Raw genomic sequence first — 13471 nt, forward strand, 5'->3', positions numbered from 1 at the left:
AATTAATCAATCAGTCAATCAATAACCTTCAAGGCCTAAAAGAGAATTAAAACTAGAAAAGGAAAGTCAGAAAACAATCCTCATTACAGGTAGATACTAAGACCCCAAAAGTGAAAGCTACTCATCTAAGATCCAAACTGCAAACATTAGGATCCAAAGTATTATGTTGAGGTAGCATAAGGGCTAAAGCAGAGAGACTGTGCTCTGAAGAAGATGCTTCTTCTGCCCTCTGAAGAAGATGCCTTTTTCTCAAATTGTAGCCCTGTGATAATCATATCATTGCAAGAATGTATGATTGGTTGAAGTAAAAGACATGAATTTCTGGGATAAAATTATAAATTTATCTTTACAGTGTGATTAATTCCAAAATTTCAAAAATAACCAAGTAATAACTTCTTCAATGAGTTTTCTTTGTTTGCACTTGTCTGTGCAAATATTTGCTATTTTGGAGGGCAAAGAACAGATGCATATTAGACGTTATTAATTCTCTTTTTCTATTTCATTCTACCAGAACTTCTTTATATTAACAGGGTCCTATAGTCTCAAAGTTGGTCTAAAAAATGAATTTTTGGAGTTCCTGATGTGGCACCAGCATTGTCTCTGCAGCAGCTCAGGTCGTTGCTGAGGCACAAGTTCAATCCCTGGCCCAGGAATTCCACATGTCACGGGTGCAGCCAAAAATATTTTTTAATTAAAAAATAAAATGAATGTTTTTCTCTAGCAGCAATTCACTCGATTTTAGACATTATCTCTTTCCTGAAATCTAGAAATTAGGCATAAAATTTTTTTTCCCTCTGGGTGAAGTTTGAGCATTGCTAGCAAAATTTTTTGAAGAGTATTCAAAAAAAGAAGATGACACACTAAAGGGAAACTTGTAACACTAGACGCAGAAAATAAGCACCAACCTTCTACTTACCATCATAATTTATATAGGATTTGGTAATAGCAAGTCAAAACATAAGAATAATTTTTCATTCAAGGAGCAAAAATATTCTTAAAATCTTATTTCCACTCTCTCAGTTAAAGTGACCCACTCATCCAAGTTTTCCCAGGAGACTCCTCAATCTCAGGCAAACTGGAGTGGTGGGTCATTGTCTGAGTCCACTGGGGTTGCTATTACAGAACACCACAGACTGGGTGGTTACCAAAGCCACAGAAATTTATTCCTCACAGTTCTGGAGACTGGGAAGTCCAAGACCAAGGCACCAATATGGCTGCATTATGACAAAGGCCTGTATGCATGATGGAAGGGACCAGGGAGCTCTGTGGGGTCTCTTTCATAAGAGCATCAATCCCATTCACAAAAGCTCCACCCTCATGAACTAAGCACCCCCCAAAGGCCTCCCCTCCTAAAGCCGTCATTTTTGGAAGTTAAGATTTCGACATATAATTTTTTTTTTTTTTTTTTTTTGCTATTTCTTGGGCCACTCCCGCAGCATATGGAGGTTCCCAGGCTAGGGGTCCAATCAAAGCTGTAGCCACCGGCCTACACCAGAGCCACAGCAATGCGAGATCCAAGCCATGTCTGCAACCTATACCACAGCTCACGGCAACGCGGGATCCTTAACCCACTGAGCAAGGCCAGGGATCGAACCCACAACCTCATGGTTCCTAGTCGGATTCATTAACCACTGCGCCACGACGGGAACTCCTCGACATATAAATTTTTCAGACAGAGAGAAATTAAACTATTTTCCCAAATAAAGAGACAATAGCCAAGACATGGAAACAACCTAAAGGTCCATTGACAGATGAATGGTTTAAGAAGATGTGGTACATATACACAGTGGAATACTACTCAGCCATAAAAAGGACAAAAGAATGCCATTTGCAGCAACATGGATGCAACTATACTAAGTGAAGTCAAGAGAAAGACAAATACCATGTGATATCACTTATATGTAGGATCTAAAATACGGCACAAATAGTCCTATCTACAAAACAGAAACAAATCACGGACATGGAGAGCAGACTTTTGGTTGCCGGGCGGAGGGGGAGGAAGATGGGATGGACGGTGAGTTTGGGGTTGGTAGATGCAAACAATTACACTTAGAATGGAAAAGCAGTAGGATCCTACCAGACATCACAGGGAATTATGTCCAATCTCTTGGGTTAGAACATGATGGAAGATCGTATTAAAAAAAAAAAAGAATGTGTGTGTGTGAGAGAGAGAGAGAGAGACTGGGTCACTTTGCTGTACAGCAGAAATTGAAGGAACATTGTAAATCAACTATAATTTTAAAAAAGTTTTTTAAAGAGGCAAGTACATGAGTTTAGACTCGAGGCAACATAGAATAACCTCTCTCCCACATCTAAGTCCAAAAGTATTTCAAAATACCCATTACAAATTGCAAACTATTGCTCTCGGAATGGATTTACAATGAGATCCTGCTGTGTAGCCTTGAGAACTACGTCTAGATACGTACATCGCAACACAACAATGGGAGATAAAAGCATGTATACATGTATGTGTACCTTGGTCCCCATGCTGTACAGTGGAAAAAAATAAATTATAAACAAACAAACAAACAAAAAACAAATTGATTCGTGCCTGCAGGTTCAGGCAAGTTGCCAACTAAGGAAGTTTTCATTTGTATTTGGTTTTGACCAGCACACACCCAATCCACATAAAGGAGCTGGTAACAAAGTCTATTGTTTCCATTACAGAAACGCTTTGAGTAAACAGCAGCTATTCCATTACCCAAAACCCAATTAAAGAATACTTGGCTAATCCAGAGCAGTATCAAGTATTATTTTGGAATATTTACATCAGCATATTTTCCAGCGGTACCACAACACCATGGTTGAGTGGACAGTTCCACTTAATATTTTTCGATCTAGTCAAACGCATGCCTTTACTAAATGTTCATTTTTCCATTAATGTTTTTAGACACCTACCCTGTCAATGATGCGTGAAATTGGAAATTAAACTTCATAAAAATTCATTATTGCAGAATGTAAGCAACTGCATGTTGGTGGGGAGGTCATTGATCTGAGAGGGCTGGAATTAAGTGGAGAAAGGCAGGAAAAGGACCTGAGAAAGTTACTCGAGCACTCAAATTTGGCTGCACCTCAGGATCATCTGGGGAGATTAAAAGATTTTATATGATATCACTTATATGTGGAATTTGGTAAAAGGATACAAATGAACTTTTTCGCAGAACTGACACAGACTCACAGACTTTGAAAACAAACATAGTTACCAAAGGGGATAGGGTGTGGGGGGAAGGATGGACTGGGGGTTTGGGATGGGCGGATGCACCCTGAGGCCTATGGAATGACCGACCAACCGGGACCTGCTGTAGAGCACAGAGAACTCTACCCAATATTCTGTGATCTGTGTGGGAAAAGCATCTGAACGAGACTGGATTGTGTACATGTGTAACTGAATCCCTTTGTTGCACAGCAGAAATTATCACAACCTCATACATCAACTATACTTCAATAAAACTTTTAAAAATGAAAAAAAAATGTTAATGCCCAGGCCACATTAGAGATAATTAAATCAAGGCTGTTAAAGGTTGGAACTCAGGCATCCGTATATTTTAAATCTTCCCAAGTAATTACTATGTACAACTAAGTTTGAGAACTTATGGCTTTAGTAGCTTCAGATGAGTGCTTTTTTATTTGTTTGTTTATTCCCCATATTACTAATTTTTTAACATTCTCAGCATTAATGACGGTTAACAGAAAAATAAGAATATCTTTCATGTCACTCCCAAATGTTTGTGAACAGCATTTCACTTTACAGAATTGTAGAGAACTGTATCCAGGAAAGAGAGCGGAATAAAAACTTAAAAGTAAGACAAGTGCTAAAAAAGATTCACAAAATTTTGCAAACTTTCTTCCACCTAGGTTTAGCAAAATATCTTTCAGGTGCTCCATCAAATATTCTCCCAAAGCATTAGGCTCCTATAACGAGTTTCTATGATGAAAATTTGCCGTATTAACGTTAGCCTTTTCATTTCTTTTACTCCTTAGATTTTTTTTTCACAGTCAAGTAAAATATTAACATATGCAGATAAGAGGCACCTAAATCTCTAAGCCTAGTGATTAAAAGATTTCATCTCAGGAGCACCTAAATAAAATTGTCCTTAAAGAAATATCAGGTTGGTTTTGTATTTCTCAAATGCACATTTTACATTTTTCTAATAGCTAATTAGGCATCATGCATTAGTTCAAACCAAAAAAATAGTAGCATTATAAGAAAATATAGCAATCAGCTGATTGATTCCACTGGTTTAAAAGATGAGGCAGATAAAGTCTAGAAAGCTTAGCCATGCCCTCTAGAGACTCAGATCTCATCCCTACCTACCTCTGACACATGGAAACACCTGAACTAAAGTAAACATAGCTTTTAAAACCCATAGCAAATTAAAAATAACAATTCTAAATGCATGAACTATTGAAAAACCAAAATAATGAAGGTATGAGCCTCTTAAGCTGGAACCATCTTGTAAAAATGCCAATAACTGCAAGAAAAAGTAAGCCTAAAATAGATACTAGAGGTTGGATATTTTTGCTTTCTTTACAGACAGTCTTAAATAAATTATTTAAAACAGACTATACATAGCATGGAGATTTTTTTTTTCCTGGCTTCACCCACAGCATATGGAAATTCCCCAGCCAGGGAACAGCGACCAGAGGCACTGAAGAGACAATACCAGATCCTTAACCCACTGAGTGAGGCCAGGGATTGAACCTGCATCCTCATGGATGCTAGTCAGAATCATTTCCACTGAGCCATGACGGGAACTCCCTGAGGTTTTTTAAAGCTTATGTTATGTCAAATGATATACCACACGATTTCCCTGGGAAAAAAAATAACATAATCCCCAAATTACCTTTTATGGACATTGAGAAATATTGTACCACAGTTACATATACACCTATTTAGCTTTTCATGACAGGAAATGGACATTAAACAATGGTATTATTTTCTGAGTATGCAGTAGATATTGGTGGCCCCAATGAATCTATACCCCTCAGGACTCAGGCCTTTCTGTAGTTTCTCCCTCAATCACTTTGGCCTGGGCCACGTAACTTGATTTGGCCAATGGAACATCAGCAGACATGACAAAGCAAAGGTTTAATGCATGCTTATGCAACAGGGCTCACCCTCTTGGAATGCTCCCATGTAGGAAGTCCATTTACCCTGAGACTACCATGCTATGAAGAAGTATCAGCTAGCCTCATGGAGAGGCCACATGAAGGAAAACGGAAGAACACAGCCAACGGCCAAAACTGAAGCTCCAGACATATGACTCAGAGCAAGCCATTCCAGCCTGTCCCCAACCATTCAAGCTGACCCAGCTGAGGCCCCAGACATCATGGAGCAGAGATGAGCCATCCTGGTATTCTAAACCTGAAATTCTGATCCATAGAATTATGAACAGATAAGACGGCTGTTGTTTTAAACCAGTAAGAGTTGTGCTAGTATCTCGTGAACCAATGAGTAAGCAAACAGATCATTAAAAAGGGATGAGACTGGAGTTCCCATTGTGGCTCAGTGGGTTAAGGACTTGACATGGTCTCTGTGAGGATGCAGGTTCAATCCCTGGCCTAGCTCAGTGGGTTAAGGATCCAGCAAGCTACGGCATAGGTCAAAGATACGGCTCAGATCCAGTGTTACTGTGGCTGTGAGGCAGGCCTACAGCTACAGCTCAGATTCCACCCCTAGCTGGGGAATATCCACAGGCCATGGACGTGGCCCTAAAAAGAAGAAGAAGAAAAAAAAAAAAAAAAAAAGACTAGTTTCTCTCCTGCGACTCTCAAAGAAGCAGTGTGGGGACAGCATAAAAAGTCCTGTGAAATATTAACAATATTGAAAATAATTATTTTAATTTAAGAAAATAAAATAGAAGTGTCTATCATTTGCTCAGTGACAAAAAGCTGATTTAAAGCTAGTCCATTAGCCTTTCCACCAGGCTTTTGGTCATTTAACACTGCAACAGAGCTCCACAGAAGTCCTGGTCCAGTAACCATGGATGAAGGACCAAAGCTGCCAGGAGAAGAGCCAAGGTCTTCCCTCTTCGAAGACGGCAGAGAGTGACGCCACTGCTCATGCACGGTCACAGCTGTCCTCTAGGTCTCTTCACAAATGAGGACCAAGAAAAATAACTCCAACTCAGTGAGGAGGGCATTCTCTGCTCTTCCCTGAGAGCTTGTTAGGAAGCCCGGATAAATTCTTCTCCTTCTAGTCTTTGAGTTTGGATTTCTTTTGACTCTACATTTAAGTTCCGCATTCCAGGGACATTAGCAACTTCTCTGCAAATGCTTCTGCCGACAACGAGTACCACAGGCACCAGCGAGTACCACAGGCACCGCGCAGGCGCAGGCGCAGATCAAGTTTCACCGAAAGGGGATCTTTTTCAGTGTAGGTAAGCAATGCTCTTCTCCACCAAGAAACTAAAAGGTGAACCTACACAGGCCGGCAGCTACAGCTCCAATTTGACCCAGGGCCTGGGAACTTTCATATGCCATGGGTGTGGCCCTAAAAAAAAGGGGGGGAAAAAAATGAAACCACACAGATGAAGATGATCAAGATTACCAGGTAGCTATTTAGTTATAATGTTTAAATACTTAAGTCATTAAGACCCTTCGATATTGTCCATTCACTCTAGGCATGTTTTCTCGCAATACTGAACATTACATACTAGTCTTAGATGGCCTGTAATCAAGAAATACTCTTAGCAAACTCATAGACTTGGAGAACAGACGTGTGGTTGCTAAGGCGGAGGGGGAAGGAGTGGAATGAACTGAGAGTTTGAGGTTAGTAGATGCAAATCATTGCATTTGGAGGGGATAAGCAATGAGATCTGCTGTACAGCACAGGGAACTACATCTAGTCACGTGCGATGGAACTTGATGGAAGGTAATGTGAGAAAAAGAAGGTTGTGTGTATGTGAGAGAGAGAGAGACAGACAGACTGGATCACTTGGCTATACAGCAGAATTTGACAGAACACTGTAAACCAACTATAATAGAAAAAAAATAAAAATCTTGCCCCGAAAAAAATACTTTTAGGATTTTACATATTTGTGTAAAAGATAGATAGATGATAGACATAAACACCCTGAAGTGTTTTGTTGGCTGTTTGTGTATCATAACAATGTTGGTTTCTCTGACTTACTAGATGCCTGGGATGGTTTCCGTGTCTGACTCACTCCCCATCTCATTTATTTCTATTACAACATCTACATGTCACCATCTTTCTGAAAGGGATTAGAGGGTTTCTAAAATATATTAGCAGTGAGGTCACACAAAAAGGAAAAGAAGACAGTGTCTCTGACACACTTCGTGATCTGATGACCTAACCAGACTGGGAGTTTTACTGAAGAACTCTGTGTGTGTGTGTGTGTCTATGTGTTTGTGTGTAAGTGTGTGTAAATCATACCAGTACACTGAGTGGCCTACTCACCAAAACTTCTCTTTGAAATTTAAATTAGGAGCCATCTAATAAAATTATGAGTCATCTAATAAAAACTACAAGTCTATTTATGCTCACTTGTAAAGTATGTGTACACAACACTAATGTGTGTGTGACATACACACACAGATAGAGAAAAAGAAATTTTTACAGTAGCAGCTCTTCTTGACTGAGCTTCTCATTCATAATCTCATTTAAGGCTTATGGCAATCCCACAAGGTATTATTATCCTCATTTTTGAGTTGAGGAAACTGGGGCTCAAAGGGACTGAATTCATTGACCTCTGGTCATATGGCTAAAAATGGTGGAACCAGAATGTGTACAATGTACTGGCTCTTTGTACTGTGTCACAAAGTCAAAAATGGTTGCAAAAAAACCTAAATGTCCATCGACAGAGGAATGGATGAAGAAGCTGTGGTACGTATATACAATGGAATATTACCCAGCCATAAACAAGAATGAAATAAGGCCACTTGCAGCAGCATGGATGGACCTAGAGATTATCAAACTAAGCAAAGTAAGTCAGACAAAGACAAATATCATATGATATCACTTATCTGTGGATTCTAGTAAAAATGATACAAAAGAACTTATTTATAAAACAGAAACAAACTCACAGATTTCAAAATCAAAATTATGGTTACCATAGGGGAATCCTTGGGGGGTGGAGGGATAAATTAGAGGATAGGAATAATGTATACACACTGCTGAATATAAGATAGACAATTAACAAGAACCTGCTATTATAGCACAGGGAAATCTACTCAATAGCCTATAATAATCTACATGGAGAAAAAGAGTGGATATATGTATACGTGTAGCTGATTCACTTTGCTACACATCTGAAACTAACACAACACTGTAAGTCAACTCTACCCCAATAATTTTTTTTAAAAAACAAATACACTTAGAATGGGTAAGCAATGAGGTTCTACTGTCCCTACTGCTCAGAGAACTATAGCCAATCTCTTGGGACAGAACATGATGGAAGGTAGCATGAGGAAAAAAAAAAAAAAAAAAAGGAGTTCCCATCGTGGTGCAGTGGAAACGAATCCGACTAGGAACCATGGGGTCGTGGGTTCTATCCCTGGCCTCGCTCAGTGGGTTAAGGATCCGGCATTGCCATGAGCTGTGGTGTAGGTCGCAGATGTGGCTCAGATCTGGTGTTGCTGTGGCTCTGGTGTAGGCCGGCAGCAACAGCTCCAATTCAACCCCTGGCCTGGGAACCTCCATATGCTGTGGACGTGGTCCTAGAAAGGACAAAAAACTAAAGACGAAACAAGGAAGTGCACGCAGTCAGAACTTCACAGAAGGAAACTGAAATATGCAAAACCGTCCCTTTGCCCAAGTGCAATTCCTGGCACCCATAATCATGGTAGGCAGTCCTGATAATTACTACCTTTGCTGGTGTCATGATAAGGAAACTGATTTGAGCTGAGAGACGTAGAGAAAGCATGTCTCTTCAGTCAATCTCTTTCTATCCTCTGGAGGTTTTTCTCCCATGCCCGTTCAGAGAGCCATCCCCGACCCCTTCTGCCCGGTTCCACCAAGTCCAGTCCCATGACTGCCTCACACCCTTCCCAAGCATCCAGCCATGACCACATGGCCTTTCCCCCCACAGGAGGCCCCCGCCTGTTTTTCCAGAGGGTGGCAGTCACTACCTGAAGGGCAGGTTTGCAGTGCAAGATGCCTTAATGAGGAGCTTTGTAGACAACAGGCCTGGGTTGTCATTAGTCTCCTTCAAAAATAATAATCAGCTGGCAAACCCAAAAAGGACCTTCCAAGAAAACATTAATCCAGGTGTTTGGGGAAGCCATGGGAGATCTCAACTGATTTACATTCTCGTTCTTGAAAGAAAGGTCTCCCATTCACACAAGGACAGTGGTCGCCTAAAGGTTTATGAAGGGCACTTAGCAGAGTTTGAAGAGTTGGGGGAGGTAACGCATCTACGGGTGGGCTGCGCTGGGGAAGGAGGGCGCATTGCAATGGCTCCTGCGTGTACAGGGGCGGGACCCCCGGTAAAAGACCTTAGTGTGGGGACACAGGCGATTCCATTTCTCACTCTGTCCCTTCTTCCCTCGCAATCTTAGGCGGTTGGAAGGTTCTGGAAGAAGCCTTTCTACGGGAGACAAAGCACCATCTGTCTTCCTCCTCTGCCCCCACTTCTAGTCTGGATGCACCTAACGCCAACACGACCCAAGATGGCAACACTCAAGTCTTCTCTCCTCCACCCCAGCCACACTGTCCCTGGGCCAACCAGAGGTCCAAGTGGCCAGGACAGAGCCCTGTGTCAGAGCACAAACAGGGGCTGCCTTCCAATAGCAGGTTCCAGAGTCCCTCCCCTCCCCCATCACAGGAAGCAGAAGAAATAAGCCCTTCAGTGACCAGCACAGGCCTGTTCACTCTTTTTACAGCAGGGACAGCCTCTAGAAAGGCACCTGCAGAGCCATCAGGCAGGAGGAGGCTGGGAATGGGCTCCTCCACAAGCCTGAGATCCATCTAGGGGTCCAGCCGCTAGGAGGCTGGTTGAGGGGGACCCACAGATGCCTGAAGCTGGGGAACAATGGAGCTCAGGGCTGGGAGTTCAAGGCTTTGCTCCCCATACACTTCCAGCACCTTCCTGGTCATGCTTGGAGTCAGATCTACCTGGCCTCGCCCCACCAGGAGCATGCTGGGGGGAGAGCTCAGAGCCTACTCCCATAGCTCCTTGGAAATAAACCTCTCTGTGTGGTCTCTGCTATGCTTTAAGGATCCAAATGATGTCTGGAAGGCACCCTGCGCTTGTCTGGGTCTCAGAGCAGGGGAGGTTTGGGGCTCACAGGTCTTCCCATCTTGCCTCCCTCCCCAGCTTTGTTTGGGTGCCCCCCAAGTAACCTCTGGCATTTATATATTTATATCAAATCATCTCAGTATAAACTACATCTATTCACTTATTACGGAGCATGATAATGTGAGAAAAAGAATGTATATATGTATGTGTGACTGGGTCACCTGGCTCTACAGTAGAAAATTGACAGAACACTGTAAACCAGCTATAACAGAAAAAATAAAAATCATTAAAATATTTTGAAAAATCATCTCGACATAAAAGCACCTCCAGAGTGTCTGTTGATCACTCCTCATTTCCTCTCCTCGGTGGTCAGCCCCAGCTAAATGTCCCTTTGAGGGGATGGAGGGGGACCTGAAACCTCCTGCTATCAGAGGTTTGGGGGGGCAGGTTTAGGAGGAAGGGAGAGGGACCCCAACCCCAGGCAGCAGTCGTGTTACCTTGGTCCCCCCCAAACCCGCTCAAACCTGGAAAAAACAGAATCATTCACAAAACAAGTACAAAAATGGGTTTGAGGTCAGGCAGTCAAGACAAAAGCTCCAGTTCCTGCCTTTGCGATGATCCCGGCTCTCAATGCTGGCTCCCTTTACAAGGTAACTTGTCAGAGATTATTTCCACATTGGCATCTGGATCTTTAAGGCATCCAAGTATTTTGTGTATCTTTCGACAGATCAAAAGCAGAAAGAAAAATGTTCTTGGATCAACTCCTAGAAAAATCTTAAACCAGAATTTTCTGGGATATTTCAGGCCAGTCAGTGCTTGTGATTTTATACTGAGGCATCTTTCTTCTTCTTTTTTTTTTTTTTTTTTTTTTTTTTTGCTTTTTTAGGGCTGCACCCACTGCATATGGAGGTTCCCAGGCTAGGGGGTCTAATCGGAGCTACAGCTGCCGGCCTACACCACAGCCACAGCAATGCCGGATCCTTAACCCACTGAGCGAGGCCAGGGATCAAACCCGCAACCTCACGGTTCCTAGCCAGATTCGTTTCCGCGCCATGACAGGAATGCCACATCTTTCTTTTAACATATGGATTCAAAGACGCAATGAATGGAAGGATGAAAAGTTCACAATTCCAGCAGTACTGGTTTGCAAATTGTTGTGTTATCTGCTTCAGAACTTCCGTGGACTTTTATCATCCTCTCTGTTCTTTGGAGCCAAGGCTTTGCCTACAGGAAAAATACAAAGCCTGACCTTTCCAATTTAAGGGCGATGACACTTTCCAGGAACGTTGTGAGGGCGACCAGGCTTCAATTCCAAGTAGGAATGGAACCAGCTGGACATTCCGACTTGATGATTTTCTTGTTAACTGTAAAAGAGTTTGAGGAGTTCCTGCGGCAGCTCAGCAGGTTGAGAACCTGACTAGTATCCGTGAGGATTCGAGTTCAATCCCTGGCCTTGCTCAGCGAGTTATGGATCCTCGCTGCCATGAGCTGCCGGGTAGGTCAGAGAGGTGGCTCAGATCTGGTGTTGCTGTGGCTGTGGCGTAGGCTGGCAGCTGCAGATCCGATTTGACCCCTAGCCTGGGAACTTCCATATGCCGCACATGGGTCCCCAGGAAGCAAAAAATTTAAAAAATGATAATTTTTTTTTTAATTTTTATTTTCCCACTGTACAGCAAGGGGGTCAGGTTATCCTTACATGTATACATTACAATTATATTTTTTCCCCCACCCTTTCCTCTAAGATAAAAGTTTGAGATTATAAAATAACACATAGAGGGAAGATATTAAATTTTTTAATATCTATGTATGTCAACAGTTGGGAAAATTATAAATAAAGTTTTGCAAACTCATAGATTTCAAAATTAGACTTATGGTTACTGAAGGGAAACCATCGGGGAGGGGGTAAACTAGGAGGATGGGAGAAACACATACCCGCTACTGCATATCAAGTGGAAAACTAACAAGGACCCTCCTACAGGGCACAGGGAGCTCGACTCAACATTCTCTAAAATCCTACACGGGAAAAAGACTGGATATACCGACACGTATAACTGATTCCCTTTGCTCTACACCTGAAACGAACACAACCTTGGAGGTCTACTCTACTCCAATAAAAGTCAAAATAGATAAATAAATAGCTGTTCCCATCGTGGCTCGGGGGAAACGAATCTGACCAGTATCCATGAGGACGTGAGTTCGATCCCTGGCCTTGCTCAGTGGGTTAAGGATCTGGCATGGCTGTGGCTGAGGCTGTGGCCAGCGGCTACAGCTCCAATTTGACCCCTAGCCTGGGAACCTCCATACGCCTCAGGCTGCGGCCCTAAAAAGACATAAATAAATAGGAGCTCCTGTCGTGGCGCAGCGGAAACGAATCCCACTAGGAACCATGAGGTTGAGGGTCGATCCCTGGCCTCGCTCAGTGGGTTAAGAATCCGGCGTTGCCGTGAGCTGTAGTGTAGGTTGCAGATTCGGCTCAGATCTGGTGTTGTGGTGGCCGTGGCGTACACTGAAAGCTACTGCTCCAATTGGACCCCTAGCCTGGGAACCTCCATATGCCTCGGGCACGGCCTCAAAAAGACCAAAAAAAAAAAAAAAAGACATAAATAAATAAATAAAGTTTCAGGAGTTCGCTTGTGGTGCAGTGGGTTAAGCCTATGGCACTGTCACTGCAACAGCATGGGTCACCGAGAAGACTAGGGTTCAATCCCTGGCCTGGAAATTTCTGCACGGCCCCGGGTACGGCCCCGGGAGGAGGGGAGGAAGTGGGATGGACGGGGAGTTTGGGGTTAGTAGACGCAAACTATTCCATTTAGACTGGATAAGCAATGAGGTCCTGCTGAACAGCACAGGGAACTATATCCAGCCTCTTGGGATAGACCATGATGGGAGACAGTATGAGAAAAAGAATGTATATATATGTAGGACTGGGTCACTCTGCTATACAGCAGAAATGGACACAACACTGTAAATCAACTATAATAAAAATTTTAATAAAATAAAAAATAAGATTCCCTTAAATAAATAAATAAGCGAACAAAATGTCATTAGGACACAGCCACACCCACTTGCTTCTATGGTTTTATCTGCTACTTTGGGCTACAGCTGCAGAGTTGAGAAGTGACAGCAGCATCTCTCCAGCCCACAAACCCTAAAATATTTACCATCCGGCCTTGAAAGGGGGGAAAAAAAGTGCCAACCCCATCTCTAGTTACTGCAGCAGGTGAAAATGAGTTGAAATTACAGCAGGACTGGTCTGGCCCATCTATACCAGC

At 42.6% G+C, this 13471-nt stretch overlaps 1 protein-coding gene across 3 annotated transcripts in view; it reads right to left on the bottom strand.

Moving 5' to 3' along the window:
- LOC146398133 (uncharacterized) overlaps window positions 1–13471 on the bottom strand; it is a 153327-nt gene that overhangs the window by 55870 nt on the left and 83986 nt on the right. The window lies entirely within an intron of this gene.

Source organism: Sus scrofa, chromosome 12 (genome assembly GCF_054392235.1).
Source record: "Sus scrofa isolate SSC_HxYL_T2T_F1_AM1 chromosome 12, Sscrofa_HxYL_maternal_Yorkshire_Landrace_v2.0, whole genome shotgun sequence".
NCBI classification, from domain to species: Eukaryota; Metazoa; Chordata; class Mammalia; order Artiodactyla; family Suidae; genus Sus; species Sus scrofa.